This window comes from Eulemur rufifrons, chromosome 17 (assembly GCF_041146395.1).
Source record: "Eulemur rufifrons isolate Redbay chromosome 17, OSU_ERuf_1, whole genome shotgun sequence".
NCBI lineage: Eukaryota > Metazoa > Chordata > Mammalia > Primates > Lemuridae > Eulemur > Eulemur rufifrons.
Window position 1 is genome coordinate 80,248,928 of NC_090999.1, and position 21,896 is coordinate 80,270,823.

Genomic DNA, 21,896 nt, shown 5'->3' on the forward strand with positions numbered 1-21,896 from the left:
GGAATTGAAGGAGCTCAGGAAATTTCACCCCAAAATATGACTTGTTGGTATAAAGAATATTTTGAATTACAGGCCCTTTGAGATCAGGAAAGCATTGGAGGGGGCTTGCTTTCTATCTGCATAAACCAAAAAAAAAAAGAAGAAAAATAAAAGAAAACCATTGGACTTCCCTTCCTCTCCCTGTTATCTCAATATATCATATATGGCAGGAAAAAATATAAAGAATGCAACCAGACCAGGCCCAACTCATTTGAAACATAATACCTGTCTCTCAGGTTAATTTACAAGTCAATCTGTTTTCTCCATCTATTCCTTCTCCCTGAGCCTACTTTGTAATGGGGTTGTTTATTTTTTTCTTGCTGATTTTGTTCTTTGTAGATTCTGGATATTAGCCTTTTATTGAATGTATAGTTTATGAATATTTTCTCCCATTCTGTAGGTTGTCTATTTACTCTGTTAATTGTTTCCTTTGCTGTGCAGAGCCTTTTAATTTAATCAGGTCCCATTTATTTATTTTTGTCATTGCTGGAATTGCCTTTGGGGTCTTAGAAATTCTTGATTAGGCTGATATCTAGAAGAGTTTTTCCTACATTTGCTTCTAGAATTTTTGTGGTTTCAATGCTTACATTTAAATCTTTTATCCATCTTGAATAATTTTTGTAAGTGGTAAGAGATGGGGTCCTGTTTCATTCTTCTTCATGTGACTATTCAATTTTCCCAGAACTATTTATTGAATAGGGCTTCTTTTCCCCAGTGTATGTTGTTGTCTGCTTTGTTGAAGATCAGTTGGTTGTATAAAACCAGCAAAAGAACCCAGGCAACATGAAAAAAACAAAACAGTTTGACATCCCCAAGGGATCACAATGGAGCTACAGTAGTAGACTCTAACCACAAAGAAATTGCTAAAATGACAGAAATGGAATTCAGAATATGGATGGCAAATATGATGAATGTAATTGAAGAGAAAGTTGAAAACTAACAAAAAGAAGCCAAAAAAATTTCAAGAAATCAATAATAAAGTCACTAAAGAGCTAGACAACATAAAAAAGGATGTAATAGAATTTAAAGAAATGAAAGAGTCATTTAGGGAATTTCAAAACACAGAAGAAAACTTCAAAAACAGACTCAACCAAGGAGAAGAAAGAATCTCAGAGCTTGATGATAAGGCTCTTGAGCTAACCCAGTCATTCAAAGAGGCAGAAAAGAGAATAAAAAAGACTGAGCAATCACTTAAAGAGATATGGGACTATGTGAAGCAAACTAATATGTGAATTATAGGTATCCCTGAAGGGGAAGAAGAAAGAACAAAAAGCATGGAAAATCTATTCAAGGGAATTATTGAGGAAAACTTCCCTGGGATTGCCAGAGATTTAGACATCTAGATACAAGATGGTTATCAAACGCTGGGAAGATTTGTAGCAAATAGTACATCTCCAAGACACATAGTAATCAACCTGGCCAAAGTAAAAATGAAGGAGAGAATTCTACTAGCAGCAAGATGAAAGCAACAAATAACCTACAAAGGAAAACTCATCAGGCTAACTGTAGACTTCTCAGCAGAGACCTTACAAGCCAGAAGTGACTGGGGTCCCATATTTGGTCTTCTTAAACAGAATAACTGCCAGTCTAGAATTCTGTATCTTACAAAACTAAGTTTCATAATTGATGGAGAAATACAGTCTTTTCCAGACAAGCAAACACTGAGGGTATTTGTCATGACCAGACCTACCCTGAAGGAAATACTCAGAACTGCGTTATACATGAGTCAGCACAATAGATATTCACCAGTTTAAAATCACCCAAAAAAGCCATAGACATTGATTATAGGAGAAATTAATAGCCAGAGTCAGGGACCTAAGAAGTAATTAAAAGCCCTGTCTAGGATATTTTCTAAAATCAATGAATGGAAACATGGTGTTTATGGGATGCATTCACCTTTGTTAACAGGAAAACCATTCCTTTTCATAAATGCAGACTTAATGCTGGATCATGATATAGCTACAGCTTTGTCCAGGTGCTGCAGCATCTGCGAGGGTCACACAATCCCCAGAATCTGCACCATGATCTTAAGTGTTAGGTTCCTGATAAGATAATCTCCACATTTTTGAAAGCAAAAGTAGTTCACAATAAATCTCCTACATGCCAATATCCATCTCAGTATCTGCTGGGGCATGAGTAGGGAACTCAGTTTGTAATAGCAGAGATAGGCTCTGAGGCTTTTGTTTTTTCTTCCCAGAGTAGGATCTTTTTCCTACACATTTCCATAGTCAATGAGCGCTTTCCACCAAATCAGAATTTTCTTTCCTGCAGTTGCAAATAAAGTAGTCTCAGTGGGATGTGATTTCACAAGGATCACACACTCCCTAGGATCCACACCGTGATCCTAGATGTTAGGTTCCTGAAAAGATAATCTCCACAGTTTTAAAAGCAGCTTCCCATACAAATGGAGAACTATTTGGACACAGACGTAAGTAGGCTTATGACAGAATTCTCTTTATTGACAATACTTCAAATTCCAAGAGGTGTCCTTTAGGCCACAGTGACAAGATTCTTTTTGGGAGGCAAAGAGGAATTCAGGGTCAGCTGATGTGATTAGGCTCCTGTTGCCTTTATACATCTGAATACTTGAAATATAAAACAGATACAAAGCAGCTCCTGGTGGGCAGATGGTACTCACCCTCCACCATGTGGCTTCCTCCTGGCCATGCCCCCATTCCGTGGGAAGGAGGGCAGGGCAAGGAAATCACAATGGTCCTGGAAATTCAAAGTGGTTTAAAAACTTTCCTTAAACATAATCTGCTTTTTTTTCCTTTTTTTTACATCAAGACCCAAACAACCTCGAGTTGTCAATCCGCCAATGCGTTGTCATCCTCCCTTCATCATGCCTTCTTGCTTTCCTGTTTCTTCTCTTATTTTAATCTCCTGTCAAAACTCAGGTCTGCCAATCAATTTCTCTCTAGCTTATTCTGTCAGTCAGCTTCTCCTTTCTTTTGTCTGGATGAAATCTAATTTGTGTCTGAATGCAGATCTTGTAGAACATGTATTTTCAGACCCCACTCCTCCTTTTATAAACACCAGATCTTGGAAAAGTCAATTATCTATATATACTCAGTTCTCTATTTACAGCCGGAGCCAATATGAACCAATATGCTGTATCACAATTGTTTTTAAGAAAATGATGTATCAGTAGCTTGCTGGAATATTTTTTTTCCATCCTGTCAGTTCAATCTTCAGATGACAGTTTGGATTTATTTTTCCCGAACTGTTATCTACAGATTTAATTACAAGTGAATCCTGTATCTGGTTTTTTTTTTTTTTTCTTTGCCTTGCTTGTGGTGGAGTGATGTTTGCTGTCTGCAGTAATAAAACTACAGGGGAATTTTTCTCTGCTTTGAACAGAAGTGAGATTAGCAAAGGAACACATATGCTTCCCACATATCAAGAAAAAGGAAGAAGGATATTTTATCAGACTAAGCTTTTATATCAACATTAGTACAGTATTCATTAGAGAATTTTTTAGTAATATTTTAAAGTTATTTTCTTCCTCGTATAATGTTAGGGAATACATCATGCACTCAGGAAACTTTCCTCTGTCTTCTCAGGCTTTGTGAGCCACACTAGCTGCTTTTGATGATGGTCTTAACATTTCCTAGTGTATAAAGTCATAGGTGATGTGGGAACTTAGCAACAGAGACTATTTTGGCTTAACCTTTCTGGTCATATAGTAGAAGGAGCAAAAGACTGAGATAGGAAATGGAGTCTCTTCCCACATCTGTCACTAAAAGACTGTGTGACCTTGGGCTAGACATTAAATCTTTGTGAGCCACAGGTTTCATATCTGTAAGAAATTCAAGCTTCTCTAGAATTCCAAAATTATGACATTCATTTGAAAGAGTTACATTTGTTCTTCCGCTCATTTAGAGGCTCTTCTGTCCAGTAGACTTCAAAATGGCCTCACTGACCTTTAAATAAATGCCTTTAAATATATATATTGCCCAAATTTGAGGGAACTTCTTTCCCTGTGTAAAACTGCTCCATTCTTTACATCTCACTGAGAATGAAATTTATTTATTTTTTAGTAAGTACAATTTCTAAATAATACTTTAAACATTTCCAGCTTGCTTTGAGCCTCAGTCTGAGTGGGAAGTCTCAGTGCTCTCAGCCTACAGCTGAGCCTACACAGGGGACTTCCTGATCTTGGATCCTGATGATCTGTTTTTATGATCTTTTCTGGGCATGAGAAAGCAGCATAGGTAGTTTAAAGCTGAAGTCTATTTCCCTCCCATTAGTCAGACACCATTCAAAGTAGTCTTATTTAACAAGCAAAGAAACTTACCTCTCTCTGAGTAAGGGGAAAACATTCACTATTGTGATAGTTTCAACCTTTTTTTTTTCTCGCATACTCACTAAAAGAATTTTGAAAACTTGCCTAACTGTCCCCTCAACATTTTTAAGTTGATAACTGTTTTTCATGTAAGTTTAAATAGTTAAAAAGAATTATAATTTCTGGTGTACTGTGAATGTTAAATTGCTCTCTTAAATGTTTCCAGTGAAATCTAAATGCCTTAGAGATTGGATACCCTCCTTCTTCTATTTATAAAATATATAAGTAGTTTTGTTTTACAGAAATTTTAAATCACTCCATTCTTTTTCTTGGACTTGCATTTCCATTTTATTGCCTTCAGAGAATTTTATCCCAATGTAATATATTTTATGCTTTTATTGATCTCTCTACCATATGTCTCTGTAACAAAATATTTATATAAATTAAAACTAAATTATATTTTATAATTTGCCCTTACCATGATATTCTTTCTAAATAATTAAAGAAAAAAACTTTCTTCTGGATTGAGTTACTGTGATAATGTTTATTTCTATACAATTAATCAAAATAGAATGAATAATTAAAAATTTTGATGAGTGACTTTGAAACATAAATGGTAAAACATTTTTAAGGAAATTTATCTTGTAATATAATGAATGAGAATTTTTTTGTCCAGTTAGTTTATGAATCTATAGATAAATATTCTTTATTGCTATAATAAAATAAGGCTGAGCATCATTTTTATTTATATTTTCATTTTCTAGATATAAGCACCAAAAACCATGTTTCAGTAAATAAGTATACAGTAAGGGAAAGAGTTTTGTTATATTAATAGTAATGACATGGAAATTTTGAACTCCTTCCAAATTATGAATCCAAATCACATAGTAATGTGTCACCAAGAATTATTTTTAATAATATATCAGCTGATAACTTGATTAGGTCCTCCTTCAATTTTGTTGAAACTAATCTGCTTGGTTTCCAAGCGGATTTGTTTTTCAGCCATTAGAACTATCTGCATTTACCCAGGAGCTTCTGTTTAAATGCTGTGGAGTCTCTAGGCCTAAATGATTGTAATGTGATTTTTGTAAAATGTAAGTTTGATTATATAACATCCTTAAGCTTCTCAGTGGTTCTCAAAGTGTGGTGTTCAGGCCAGCAGCCCTAGCATCACCTGGGAACTTGTTACACATGCAAATTATCATGAACAGTGCTACAATGGACATGGGAGTGCAGCTATCTCTTTGATACACTGATTTCAATTCCTTTGTATATACCCAGAAGTGAGATTGCTGAATCATACGGTAGTTTTATTTTTAACTTTTTAAGGAAGCTCTGTACTATTTTCCATAATGGCTGTACCAATTTGCATTCCTACCAACAGTGTACAAGGGTTTCTTTTTCTCCACATGTTCACCAACATTTTTTATCTTTTGCTTTTTGTTTGATAAAAGCCATACTTACAGATGTGAGAAGATATCTCATTGTGGTTTCAATTTGCATTTCTCTGATGATTAGTGATGTTAAACACCTTTTCATATACCTGTTGGCCATTTGGATGTCTTCTTTTAAGAAATGTCTATTCCAGTCCTTTACCCATTTTTAAATTAGGTTATTAGTTTTCTTGCTATTGAGTTGTTTGGGCTCCTTATATATTTTGGATATGAACCCCTTATGAGATGTATGATTTGCAAATATGATTCTCCCATTCTGTAGTTTGTCTTTTCATTCCATTGATTGTTTTATTAGCTGTGCAGAAGATTTTTTAGTTTGATACAATCTTGTCTGGCTATTTTTGCTTTTGTTGTCTGTGTTTTTGGGGTCATATCTAAGAAATCTTTGCCCAGACTGATGTCAAGAAGGTTTTTGCCTGTTTTCTTCAGTAGTTTTATAGTTTCAGGTAAAGTTTATGTTTAAGTCTTTAGTCCATTTTGAGTTGATTTTTGTATTAACATATAAGGTAAGATAGAGGTCCAGTTTCATTTTTCTGCCTGTGGATATTCAGTTTTCCCAATACCATTTATTGAAGAGATTATCTTTTCCCCATTGTGTGATATTGGCACCTTTGTTGAAAATCAGCTGACTATAAATGTGTAGATTTATTTCTGGGCTCTCTATTTTGTTCCATTGGTCTGAATGTCTTTTTTTGTGCCAGAGCCATGCTGTTTTTTTCTTTTTTGCTGCGCATATATATATATATATATATATAGTTTTCGAGACAGGGTCTCACTCTATTGCCCAAGCTGGAATGCAGTGGTTTCATCATAGCTCACTACAACCTCAAACTCCTGGGCTCAAGTGATCCTCCAGCCTCAGTCTCCCAAGTAGCTGGGATTACAGGTGCATGCTACCACACTTGGCTAATTTTTAAAGTTTTTGTGGAGATGGAGTCTTGCTGTGTTGGTCAGGCCAGTCTTGAACTCCTGGCCTCACCTTGGCCTCCCAAAGTGCTGGGATTACAAGTGTGAGCCACCATGCCGAGCCAGTACCATGCTGTTTTGATTGCTATAGCTTTGTAGTGTATTTTGAAGTCAGGTTGTGTGATGCATCCAGCTTTGTTCTTTTTGATCAACATTGGCTTGGCTATTTGGTTTCTTTTTTGTGGTTCCATATGAAATTTAGAAATTTAGAATTGTTTTCTATTTCTGTGAAAAATGTCATTGGAATTTTGGTAACAATTGCATTGAATCTGTAGATCACTTTTAGTAATATTCACAATAGCCAAGATATGAAATCAACCTAAGTATCTATCAAACAATGAACAAATAAAGAAAATGTCATATATATACACAAGGGAATAGTATTCAGCCTTAGAAAAGAAGGAAATACTCTCATTTGTGACAACATGAATGAACCTGGAATACATTATGCTTAGTGAAATAATACAGATACAGAAAGACCAATACTGGATGACCTCACTTATATGTGGAATCTTAAAAAATTAAACTTGTAGAAGCAGAGAATGGAATAATGGTTACCAGGGACTGGGGTGGGAAATGGAAAGATGTTGGCTAAGGGACAAAGTTTCAGTAAGACAGGGAGAATACCTTCTGGAAATCTATTATATGGCATGATGACTATAATTAATAACATATAGTGTACTTGAAACTGTTCAGAGAGTAGATTTTAAATGTTCTTATCATAAAAATGATAAGAATGTGAGGTGATGGATATATGAATTCACTTGATTTAATCATTCTACAATGTATACATATATCAAAGCATCATATTACACACTATAAATATATAAAATTTGTCATTTGTCAATTAAAAACTTAATTAATTTTTTTAAAAAGATGCAAATTATCTAGCCCAATGCTTAGAATTATTAAATCAGAATTTCTGGGAATGGGATCCAACATTTTGTGTTTTAACAAGTCCTCCAGTTGATTCTGATGCATACTTACTCCTCAGAACCACTGACTTTCAAGATAAAGTCCAATCTTGGCATCCTGGTATATAAGAATCTTCTGTGTCTGAATGTTGCCAGTCTCCCATATGAATGGATCCTTTACTTTAATCATACCAATAGAGTATCCACTCTCTATTCTCTCTTTTATGGTAATAAGATTTTTTGCTATAAAAATATATAAAATTGGACTTTTGCATGTTGTTACAGTTATTGACCCTTCTAGTGGTTTTCAAATTTTATTGAGTATAAGATTCTCTTGGGAAAATTTATTTTAAATGCAAATTCTTAAAGCTAGCTCCAGAGATTCTGATTTGGTAAGACTGGATGAGGCTCAGAAGTATATTTTAAAAACACCAAAGCTATATTGTGCTTGTAGGCAAAACCACCACTCTGAGGTTCAGTGCTGAACACCAAATAAAGCCAGAGCAAATTTAGCTCCTCTTTCCTGATGACCACATGAGCAAGTCTGTGAATTAATTTAAGAGATGACATCTGTGAATCTGCTTTACCTGCTCCCTACATGGATGAAAAACTAAGCCTAAGAAGACATATCCTTCTATATTATGATGATTTGTGGAAATACAAGTGTATTGTCTAGACTTTATTTTATTTGCATTCTTTTAAAGCAACAGAGGAGAACATATGTGAAAAACACGTTAAATGTCAAGTAAGGAAGGCCTATTTAAAAAATTTTAAGAAAAGGAAAAGCAAGGTCTTTGTGTTTAAACTGTGTGAGAGTCAGCTTTAGGTGACTGGAGTTGGTTCTTAAAGTAAAAATTGGTGTGTTTGGAAGTACATCAATGAGTGTGAGGTTTTTATTTTTTATTTTTTTTTTGGCATATCTTCTTGTTCCAGTAACTCTTGCCACTGAATTACCTTGGTATTTTGGTCAAAATGAATTGCTCATATGTATGTAGATCTATTTCTGAACTCTGTTCTATTGATCTATACATCAGATTTTACCTGATGCCAAACTGCCTTGATTACTGTAGCTTTTTCACAATTCAGATAGTGTAAATCTTCCAACTTTGTTCTTTTTTTTTTTTCAAAATTGATTTGGCTATTATAAGCTCTTTATATTTTCATATACATTTTAGAATCAACTTATCAATATTTACAAAAACAGCCTCCTGGGACTTTGATTGGGATGTTGAATCTGCAGATCAATTTGTGGAGAATTGACATCTTAAATACATTGAATCTTTCATGACCATAACATATCTTTTCATTTACTTAGATATTTTGAATTTTCTTGAAGTCTTTGCTTTTCAGGTACAGATCTTGCACATATTTTTTTAAGTTTATTCCCAAGTGTTTCTTATTTTTTGATGTTGAATGTATTATTGATAGTATTTTAAAATTTTCCATTTTTAATCAACTTTTGCTAATATCAATTATAGAAATACAATTGATTTTCATGTATTGATCTAGTATCTTGTGACCTTGCTAAACTCACATAATATATTTAGAAAGTTTTTTGTAGACTTGTTGGGATTTTCTATGTAGACAATACATTATCTGTGAATAAAGACAGTTTTTTATTTCTTTCTTTCCAATCTAATGTCTTTATTTTTTCTTACCTTATTGCATTGACTAGAACCTCTAATATAACATTAAATAGAAGTGGTAAGAGCCGACATCATCATCATCATCTTCCTGCTCTTAAGGGAAGCATATTCTATCTTTCACCATTAATTATGTTATTAACTGTTGTTTTCAAAGCCAATCTTTATGAAATTGAGGTAGTGTCCTCCAATTCCTAGTTTGAAGAGAGATTTTTACCACTAATTGGTATTGAATTTTGACAAGTACTTTTTCTGCTTCTACTGAGATGATCACATTGATTTTTCATTGTATATATTTTTTATGTTGGTATTGATGATCTAGTGGCTTTGTTTTGGCAGGAGGAATCACCTTCTGATATGAGGGGAGATTTAAAAAAACTGAACTATCACTTATGAACTAAAAAAGATCATAGGGTCATGGAGTATTTCCCTCTGATGTACATAATGGTTTTGAACTATTGGGATGAATAGGGCAATCCTTGATTTTACCTTTTATCTATGCTATTTTTTTCCATTAGGAATCAATGAGATTGGATTATTTAAGTTTAGTACTGGCATTCTAGGCAAAATAATGAATTATAGTCTTTCTTAGAAGGAAAAGAAAGCAGAATTAATATTGATTAAGAATTCACTGTTCTTAAAAACAAAACAAAACAAAAAAAATTCACTGTTCTTAGGCTCTTTGCATACAGTTTATCATTTATGTTTGTCTTTACAACATATCTGGTGCCTAAGGGACATCATCTTTTAAATGAGGAGGTAGATTCAGAAATTTGGTTACTCATACAATGAATCCAATTCATACATTTTTACTTTTAAAAAGCAATATTAAAACATAGATTGTTTGGGAAAATGAAGGAATGCATTCCTCACCACCCTAGCACCCTTACGCTGTAATTATTTTTGGAAATAGATGTTGATTTTTCTGTCTAGACATCTATAGCATCAATATGCAGAAACATTTTATTAAGTGCTTTTATGTAATCTTCTAAGAATTATCATTTACCTAAGTGTGCATAGGGAAGAAATGTAGATAAAGCAGCTGGTACAATATGCACCAATAAATGATGGCTATCATTATCATTATAATTGCCATTTTATGTCTTGACCATAATGTGGTCTCCCCAAGGATGTAGACAATGTTCTGTATATTTTCTGTAATCCCTAAAAGTAGTTGTAATAGTGCTGAACATGAGGTAAGGGTTTTAAGAAATACACATTGGATCAATGGCTGCTTGACGAACTTTCCCAGGACCTCAGTTTGACAGAGCAGACACACAATCTATCCTGGTTGAACATGGAGAAGGAGGAGGAATGAGAAAGACTGAAATAGTCTGGTGATGGCAAAAAAAACACAATTTTGGAGCACCTGACATTGCCTCTTATTTAGAATATTTAAATCAATAATTTTTTTTCTCTTTTATTGATACACAATATTTTACATATTTATAGGGTACATGTAAATGTTACATGCATAGACTGTGTAATGATCAAGTCAGGATATTTAGGGTATCCATCACCTTCAGTGTTTATCATTTTTATGTGTTGTTATCATTTCAAGTTCTCGCTTCTAGGCACTTTGAAATATACATAATATTATCGCTAAGTATAGTTGCCCTAGTCTGCTATCAGACATTGGAACTTAGTTTTTCTATCTAACTGTATGTTTGTACCCATAACACACCTCTCTTCCTTCCGGTCCCTCCCCACCAACCCCCAGCCCAATCCACCATTCCCAGTCTCTGGTATCTATTGTTCTATTCTCTATGTCCATGAGACTCGGGAGAAAGGAAATTCTCAGTTAGTGGTAGGAGCAGAGCATTATAGTGTGTGGCTTAGTGCAGAATACTGGGCACATAATATGTTCTAAATGTTTAATTGACCATTTAAAAAGCATATTCTCCATTTAAAAAACATGATATATAGATTTCAAAAGTCCTTGTTAAAAAATCATTGATTCTAGGGTGTTATATTCTTCTTTCCTTACTTTTTGCAACATATTGATTCATTTATTAGCACTTTTGTGAATAAGTTTAAAATACATTCAGTTCCTCCGTGATTTTAATTGCTCTGTAAAATTTCCATTAGGATCAGTAATAAAGTACTTGATGAAAATGAGGATCAATAGCTTGAAAAGTGATTAGGTTCAGGCTCCAAGTATATCACATTATATGTTATGCAACTTCCTCTCTAACATTTTTAATTCTGGTATAATAATGGTTAATGATAAATATGGTTACTGATAAACATGATGCATTGCACTGGAGGGAAAATGAGCTCGTATGGGGGACCCAGCAGGCTTTGGAATATTTGCAGACAGAGAGTGGTGGAAGTCACTTTATTCTGTTTCTTGTTATCAGAGAATATATGTCTTATCTCTTAAGCTTTTGATATCATCTGAAAGAGACATTTCTCTTCCTTATCCCCCAAATTACTATCCTAGTCCAGGGTCACTACGCTATTTCACAGTTTCTCTAGCATTTTCTTCCTCTGGATCCTTTAAAAATATCTAAATTATTTTTAGCCTAATGTTATGCTTAATTTTATGGCAACTTTACAGTACTTCCTAAGTTCCTAGGCACATGTAATAATAACTGTTACCATAATTAATTGAGGGCCTATGCCAGGTTTGATGAGTAATGTATATATTCATCTTAAAGTGGCTTTCAAGTTAACTTGGTTCTATTTTATAGATGAGGAAATAGAGGCCAAGAGATTTTAAATAACTTGCTTGGTCAAGATAAGTGGTAGATGAAGGATTTGAACACAGGCTTTCAAGATTCTGCTCTCATTTGAGTATATTCATCTTGCTAGGTCTCCATGTTCTTGTATGTTAAAGTTGGAAAATATGATTACCAAGATTTTTCCATGCTTTGATGATTTATGAATTTTATGAATTTTAAGATTAATCAAAATCTTGCAAGGAAATATGATATATCCCTGATTAAAATACACTGGATCCAGGTGGGTAATCTTTTTTAAAAAAGGGGCTTTACTCACATGTGAATATGTACACATTATACATATGAACATAGAGACATGTTATATCTTCTTTAGTGTTGAATATTTAGAAGCTTAAACAAGATTATAGAAGTTGTGAAGTCTATAAAACCCTAGAAATTTGCCATTAACAGTAGCTTTCTTTGAAAATATAGAAAATGTTTTGATTATGATTTGGAAACTGACATTACAAATATTAGGTACCTTTCCCAAGTGATAGGACGAATAGATGTGCTATCTTAAATGACTGTTTCTATTACTTGGGCTGATGATCTTTTCTAAGGGGAAAAATTTAAATGCCCTAATTTTAAAAAACTAATTTATTTCAACAAATCACTATTAAGTGAGAACCTTAATTTTTGTAGAATTTGTGTTTAAATATAATCATAAGCTGTTGAGTTTACTTTGGTGGAGGAAGGCAATGTATCTTGCTAGCCAAACACCTTATCTTTCATTTTGAGAAGTTGGCGAGCAAAGCCAAATTTAGTCTGGAATAACTTCTGTAGTCAATGAAAAAGAAAATACAAATCCTGTTTCTGAGGAAGTATATTCAGGGATGACTGAGATGAATGCTGGGGCCTGATAAGAGGGCTCCTTCAGGTTTTTAATTGAAATGTGACTACAACAAGGGGTTGACAGAAATCACCTCTGATTTCCAGATAATGCACAAATCCAATGTCATTGAAAGCTGATAAGACAGATTTCCATAAAGGGGATTTAAAAAGTTCCTCCTACCCTGCTTATTCTGAAATAGGACAACTCTAATGCAACTTCATTTATCTGACAACTGAATTTTTAATGGGTATCTGGGTGTCTTTGGCAGTAACTAGGATTATTTCTACTTCCTCAGACTTTTTAAAGCCCCTTTGCTCCCTGTAGTTATATAAATGCAAAGTAATAAGATAATAATATCAATAGCTAGTAAGGGCTTTCATCTTAGCTATTAGAGCAGAACACTTGCCTCTAAGGTTGTTTGGTTTCCCAATGTGCTAAGAAATGTACTGTTCTAGGCAAGATCCTGATATTTGCAATCATCTCACCCTTACCCATACACCTCAGGGCAAGTCTTGCATAGCCTGATGTGTGCATTGAGAAGGAAGTAGAATGGGTGTCCCTATTACTTCATCCCCCAGGAATGAAGCTTCTTGTACTTGATGCAAATCAGAACTAAATGTTTGCATAGTATTCTGTCACCGCCTCTCTTCCTTGTGGCTTGAACATTTGCCACTGAGACTAATCCATTTGCAACTGCAGGAAGGAAAATTCTGATGCAGTGGAAGGTAATCATTGACTACGGAATGTAGGAAGGGTATCCTATTTTGGGAAGAAAGGACCATGGGCCTCAGAGTCTTTACCTGCTATCACAAATTGGGTTCCCCACCCATGCCCCAGTAGACTCTGAGATGGATATTGGCATGTAGGAAATTTATTAGGGGATATTCTTGGGATCAACACCTAGGGAGGGGAAGGGAAAGACAAGAAAGACAGTGGATTGGGCACAGAAAACAGTTGGGCTGTGGGGCAATCTCAAGGATATTCTCAGCTGACCTCATGGCACGTTCTGAAACTGGGATGTTATATTCCACATGGCAACAAGGGAGCTTAACCTTTATGTTCCTCTTTTGACCAGTCACTGGATGCAGGCTGCCCCAGGAGGTATGATCTGAGGCAAGGAGCTGTCTCCAGCTAACGCAATTTCTGGAGAGAGTTGACAGTTGGAACTTGTCAGTCCTGTAGCTTTGAAAATCCAGGGCACACACTACAGTGTTCCTTCAGTTCTACACATTATAGTGTGTCTCCAGGGCCAGATAGGGGCAGTGGGTGAGAAGGATGTATTTTTTTCCATGAAATTTTATAAGAAAAATCTAGAAGTGCTCATATATATGAATTACGTTTTTTTTTTTTGAGACAGGGTCCACCTCAGTCACCTGGGCTAGAGTGCAGTGGCATCATCATAGCTCACTGCAACCTTAAATTCCTGGACTCAAGTAATCCTCCTGAATAGTTGGGACTATAGGCATGAGCCACCATATCCAGCTAATTTTTCTATTTTTTTGTAGAAACAGGGTCTTGCTCTTGCTCAGGCTGGTCTCAAACTCCTGGCCTCAAGCAATCCTCCTGCCTCATGAATTAGACAAATCATTTAAATCCACAATTAAGTGCCTTTCATGCATGCCATTATTCATTTGCCATCCTCTTATCTTTTGTCTCTATTTGCCAACATTATATCTACTCTTGGAATCAATTGAGTTTTAACTGTCCAACTAGATGATTGCAGTTTCACTGTATCATCTGGAGGGAGCATGGGATTATATAGCACAATTTCTTCTTGTGGGGTCTTGGAAACCCACTCTACTTTTATATTTTGGGCTGCTCTGAAGGTGGGTATGAGAAAAACTTAAAATACTTTTCAGAACTTAATGAAGTTATCAAGATTTTATAAATTTTATGGTTCTTATTGCTATACTTTTTGCCATTTTATTGCTTGGCATTACCTAGTCATAAACGAAGATAAAAATGTTGAAATGTGAACCAATTATGAGCCCTGATAGAAAAATTGTGGAAAGCAGTTGCGAGGGAGTATTTGGCATCATTACAAATTTTCTGCATATTTAAACTTTATGTTATCTCTGCCATTGATTATTGTGGGTAGAGTGCTGGCTAAAGTAACCACCCAAAATCTTTTACATATTGTAGGCCGTATAGGGGACAACTTCACAAGTTCCACAGTTTTTACTTAGACTTTGTGCTTTCTCACCTTATAATCAATTATGGGTGAGCCCCTTGGAAATGTATTTTACTTTATTTATTTAATTATTAATTGACAAATAAAAATTATATATATTTATGGAATACAGCACAGTGTTTTAATATATGTATACATTGTAGAATAGCCAAATAAAACTAATTAACATATCCCTATGTCACCCATATACATTTCCTTAAACCATACTGAATCTCCAAATAAGGATAATATTAATAACAAGGTCATAATTCCAGCTAACATGATACAACTATCCTGCATACAACCCAAAACACACTAATCTCTTTCTGAGAAGAGGAGGTAAACTCCTTGAGTGATGTTTACTCTTTTCCTTGATATACTGTAACTTAAGTACTACAGAGTAAAGTTAACAATACTTAAATACTATGATATAAACTCATGTTACACAATAAAGGGATAAGAGACAGAAGAAAACAAAGATATTTGCTTAATATGTAACGTAAATATAAATATGTATACACATGCAAACATATTCATAACAAAATAAGGAGGAAATACTTATGACAATTACATTTGTCATTTTTATAACTGGTCATGTGGTTGTAATTACCTTCTTCCACTACCAATCCTGCATTCCTTTTGCAAGCAGCAACCAGCAAGCACATCAGCTGGTTGTGGTTATTTACCTGGTGGGGTGATCCAAACCTTCATTTCTGAGGAGCCTGGGCCACTAGTAGTTCAGCCTGGATTGAGTTGTAGTTTTCCATTGACCTTAATCACAGGGCATGGTAATACTAAGAGACAACATAAGAGATCTCCTTTATTCCAGATACTCTTCCTTACCTCCATTATAGAGTTGTGGTACAGTTTCTTCTTGGTAGTCAGGAGCATGTACCTATAACTCAGGATCAGCACAGTAACTCTCTTCTTTGCCTGTTGATTCAAAGGCATGTGGAGCCCAAAGTGATTGGTTGGCAGTCTTAACTCCCAGTTCGATAGAATCATTGTTGTGTCTATGAAGCATTTGTCCCTTTGGAACTAAACCCTTTATGCCAGCAGAGCATAAGGTCAAGGGAAGAGAAGTTAAAAGTTTGCTAATGGGTCACTAGGGGTAATACTGAATGGTGCCACTCCTATTTGCACCATTTGGTTCCTGGACCCATGAATTCTGGCTATGGGAAAAACAGCGTCATATATTGGATGCTTTTTAAGAGCATATATAGACTTCTGGAGATCCTTGCCCCAGCCCTGTAAGATGTTGCCATGTAGCTGGTGCTGTGAGAGTCTTCAAAAGGCCATTCTACCATTCTATCAAGCCAGCTGCTTTAGGATGGTGGGAACATGGTAAGACCAGTGAATTCCAAGTGCATGGTTCCATTGCCACACTTCTTTTGCTGTCATGTGAGTTCCTTGATCAGAAGCAATGCTATGTGGAATACCACAGCAGTAGATAAGGCATTCTGTAAGTCTATGCATGTTAGTTTGGGTGGAAGCATTGCATGCAGGGAAAGCAAATGTGTATCCAGAGTATCTGTTCCAGTAAGAACAAAATGCTGACCCTTCCATGATGAAAAAAGTCCCAATATAATCAACTTGCCACCAGGTAGCTGGCTAATCATGCTAGGTAATGGTGCCACCAACAAGAACTTGAAAGATGCAGGGATGGTGATTCCCACCATATCCCCCAACTCACATATTTTGCCTGTGCAGAGGACAGATGAATGTTAGGGAATGAAAGTGGGTTATCATAAGCTTAACCAAGTGATGACTTCAATTGCAGCTCCTTTGCTAGATGTGGTTTCATTGCTTGAACAAATTAACACATCTCCTGGTACCTGGTATGCAGTTATTGACCTGGCAAATAGATTTTTCTCTATCTAGGTCAATAAAGAACCACCAGAAGCAGTTTGCTTTTAGCTGCCAGGGCCAGCAATACATCTTTACTGTCCTGTCTCTAGGGCATGTCAACTCCTCTGTTCCCTGTCATGGTTTAATCCACAGGAATCTTGATTCCCTTTCCCTTCCACAAGATGTCACACTGCTCTCTTACATTGATGCGTTTATGCTGATTAGAGCAGGAAGTAGCAACTACTCTAGACTTATTGGTAAGACATTTGCATGCCAGAGGGTTGGAAATAAATCCAACACAAGTTAAGGGGCCTTCTACCTCAGTGAAATCCATAGAGGTCCAGTGGTGTGGGGCGTGTAGAGATGTCCCTTGAAGGAGAAGGCTAAATTATTGCATCTGTTCCTTCCTACAACCCCCAAAAGAGGAATGATGCCTAGTGGGCTTCTTTGGATTTTGGAAGCAACATATTCCTCATTTGTTACTCTGTGTGTTCTTCTGGCCCATCTATTGAGTGGCCTGAAAAGCTGCTAGTTTTGAATGGGGCCCAGAATAGGAGAAGGCTCTGAAACAGGTCCATGCTTCTGTGTAAGCTTGTCTGCCACCTGGGCCATATGTTCTAACAGAGCCAATGGTGCCTGATAGATCAGTGGCTGATAGGGGTGCTGTTTGGAGCATTCACCTACAGATGAATTGCAGCACAGGCCCTTGGAATTTTGGAAGAAAGACCTGCCATCCTCTGTAGATAATTACTCCTTTTTTGAGAAACAGTTCTTGACCTGCTCCTGGAAAGCAGAGACTGAATGCTTAGCCATTGTAACCCACCCCTCATTAAACAAATTTCAATGACCCATGAGCAACATTCTCCCTTAACTAACTACTTGACCTTTTGAGTTGTTTCTCAGAAATGGTGGATTTTCTGCAAGACAAAGAAGTGGAGATTCTGAAGGCCCCTGGGCAGACTTCCTGATGCCAAGATTCACCATCCCCTACAACCTGTTCTCAATGCATGTAGCCCCTTGTGAGATACACTACTACCTGCTCCAAGGCATATGTTCCCTCCTTTAAAAGCCTATGATTTCCCTTAGAGAGACATATTTGAGGCAGTTTCTCCATTCTGATAAGATGTCTGTCATATTAAAAATTCCTTTCTTCCTTGGCAATCCTCATTGTCTCAATAAGTGGATCTTTTGTGATGAGGAACTGGACCTGGACTGAAACCCCCTTGCAGTTTTGACACCACCATAGGCCATAAAGTTACCATGCAGTTGCTACTGAAAGTGCAGTACTTGTCCCCAAGGTAAAATCAGTGAGAATGAAAAATGAGGACACATGGTTTGAGAAAAAGGAAAGAGAAGTTGATTAATTTGCTGGTAAATGAGGAGGGTGGCAGACTAGTGTCTGGAGAAAACACCATACCACCTTTAAGCAGAAGTACAGGACTTTTTACAGGGGGGTTTTCAGAGGTTGGGCTTGGGTCTATGTTACCAATAAAAATAGAAACAAAATAGAGACATTTACTGAAGAAGATGAAAGATATAGGAAACATTGTACATAGGGCAATGACACCTCATTACCCTCCAAAGTAGCCACCTTGGGACATCACACAGCTCCCCCAGCATCTCTTAACCTAACCAGTACATGTTCAACATTCTTAGGTGTTTTGCTTGTTGCAGGGCTTCCAGAATGTGGATCACTTTCAACAGATTCTTGACCATCTTTGAAGCATTTGTGGCACACTTTTATTTGCACTGCACCCACTGCATCATCCCCGAAAGCCCTCTGACTCATCTGAATAGTTTCCATGGAGGTATGTTCAAACTTAACGTAAAAAGTTCCTCTTGTTATTGATTTCTGGTTTCATTCCATTGTGGTCAAAAAAGATACTTGATTTGACTTGTACTTTTTTGAATTTGTTGAGACTTGTTTTGTGGACTACAATATAGTCTATTCCGGAGAATGTTCCATGTGCTCATAAAAAGAATATGTACTCTGCAGCAGTTGAGTAAAATGTCTTGGCCTGTCTGGTTTCCATTGAAAAGTCTGTGGCCAGGCAAATTAGAACTCCTATAGGTTATTTGATTATTTTTTGTTGCTTCTTTTAGGATCCTATCTTGGTCCTTGACCTTTGAGTGTCGGATTATTATATACCGTGGGGTAGTCTTATTAGTGTCAATTCTGTTTAACATTCTCTGACCTTCTTGAACCAGGATATTTATATCTTACTTAAGTTTAGGAAAGTTTTCTGTTATTATTTTTTGAATAAGTTTCTACCCCTTGCTCTTGCTCAATTCCCTCTTGAACACAAATAATTCTTAGGCTTGCTCTTTTGAAATAATTTTCTATATCTCACAGATGATCTTTGTTCCTTTTTATTCTTTGTTCTCCTTTGACTATATATTTTCAAGTAGCCTTTCTTTGAACTCACTAATTCTTTCCTCTACTTTTGTGGTTCCCAGCCCCTGAGCTGCAGGCTGGTATTGGTCCATGGCCTGTTAGGGACCAGGCTACAGAGCTCCATGACTCCCCCCATCTGTGGAAAAATTATCTTCCATGAAACTTAGAAATCAGGGGCCACACAGCAGGAGGTGAGCGGTGGGTGAACCAGCAAAGCTTCATCTGTATTTACAGCCACTCCACATCGCTCACATCATTGTCTGAGCTTTACCTCCTCCTACCCCCAGTTTACGGAAAAATTGTCTTCCGTGAAACTGATCCCTGGTGCCAAAAACGTTGGGGACTGCTGCTCTACTTGATCTATTCTGCTGTTGAGAGCCTCTAATGAATTTTTCTGTTTACCAAATATATTTCTTAGTTCCAAGTTTGACTTTTTAAATTATTTCAATAGTTTTGTTAAATTTCTCTGGCAAATGTCTGAATTGCTTTTTTATGTTATTTTTGAGATCACTGAGTTTCCTTAAAACTGCTATTTTCAATTCTTGGGAAGAAAGCTCACATATCACCATCTCATTACGGGTAGTCAATGGTTCCTTGATTTGTTGGTTTGGGGAGGTCATGATTCCCTGTTTGCTGTTGTTTCTTGTGGATATACATGTATGTATTTGTGTTGAAGCATTAGTTATTTATTCCAGTCTTTTCTGTCTGGCTTGTTTTGGTTTTCATTAGTTGTGTTCACTTAGAAATTCTGTGTAATTTACCTGTTGAATTTGTTTTTTCTCTGGCCAGGTTGCTGCCTCCTTTTTGGCACTAGATGGCACCTTAAATCCTGGTTTGCCTCAGCTCTTGTAAAAGATCAGCAGCTGTCTGTCTCAAACAGGGAAGGTCCCAAAGGGGATATCTTGGCAGTGTGGGGAGGCTGGCTAGGGCTTTATGCTCAGGGGACCTGTAGAATGTACCTCCTACAGCATGGTGCTGCTGAATAGCTACTCTGATTTAGTGTCTCCTTTGCCTGAGTGACAGAGCAGAGTTTCTGGGGCTGGAGATGGTAGTCCTGCCTCCTCCTTTTGTCTCTGGCTATCCTCACAGATACTTCTCTCTTCAGACACTCTTGATGCTTTGTGTGGGTTGGGGCAGAGACAAGTCTCCTGCCAGGAAACCCAAGATGGTGTGGAAGCTGGTTGTTCACCTTGATCTAACTTCTTCCAGTGTAGGAGGTGTGAGTTGAGGGAAAAATTTCTGTGTGCATGGTGCCGGGCAGTGAGGGAAGGCTTACCATCTGCTCAGAGTTTTTCCATCTCAGTGGCCTCAGGAACTGTCTCACCCTCATATTTGAGTTCTGGGATATTGCTGGTGGTAATCTTGGCACTATATATTTGTTTTTGGTTTTCTGCGGAGGGAAGAGAAGCCAGCTTGCTCCTATCCCACCATTTTGGAAACAGAAACTGGCTGGGACAATTCTGAAAAACGAGGTGGAGACCATGCCCCGCCATTTGTCAAGCCTGAAGATAAAACATAGTGATTATGATGGCACAATAAGATAATAGGGCACAGAAAAGAATATAGAGCCCAGAAACAGATGTATGAAAATATGATAACTTGGTATGGTGTATTTCAAAGATGGTATTGTTGAGCTATTCAAGAAGTAACTTTGGATAATTGTCTACTTAAGAGGGAAAAAAGCTATATTTCTATTTTATACACTACCAATATGTAGTGTATATACCTACATACCTGGATATCAATATGTAGACATATTTCAGATGGACTGAGCTCCATGGAATAAAATATAGGAGGATATTTTTTATGATATCAGGTCAATGAATAAACTTTTTAACCAGATGCAAATATTATCATAAAGAAAAAGATTAATATTTTTGGTTATACTAACAGTCAAATTTCTTACAACTAAAAAATCACAAAGGGAAAATTTAAATTATTTGCTAAGAGTTATAACTATAATATATAAAGAACTATTCAAACTATTTTAAATCAAGAAAAAGACAACCCAATAGAAGAATGGTACAGTAAGAAATAGTTCTCAGGAAAGCTGACTCAATGACTAACAAACATCTAAAATTGCTCAACCTCACTACTACTCTAGGAAATAGAAATTAAAACAACTAAAATATAATTTCACACATATTGACTTGGCAAAAAATTAAAAAGCATGATAAAACCTAATATGAGTGATGGTGTGGAGAAAGAAGTTCTTACATTGCTGGTGGTAATTTAAATTATTACTATTCTTTTGATGAGCAATTTGACAAAACCTAGTGAAGTTTAAGATCTATGTATTCTGTGAGTCAGCAATTCCATGTTTAACTAAATACTTCGAGAACAATGGGTACGTGTACATACCTGGATATCTATCAGAATGTTTATTGCTGCATTATTTGTAGCAGCAAAAGAATTAGAAATGATTTAAATATCTGTCAGTAGAAGAGATAAGTGGTCATATATTTCTATAATGGAGCACTGAAATAAATGACCATAGCTACTTGTATCTACATAGGTAAAACTTCAAAAATATAGTGGAGAGTAAAAAGTAAGTTATGGGAGGATATTCATTTTTAAGTTACCATTTATTTAAAGTTTAAAAATCCATATATAAAGCATGTATAAAT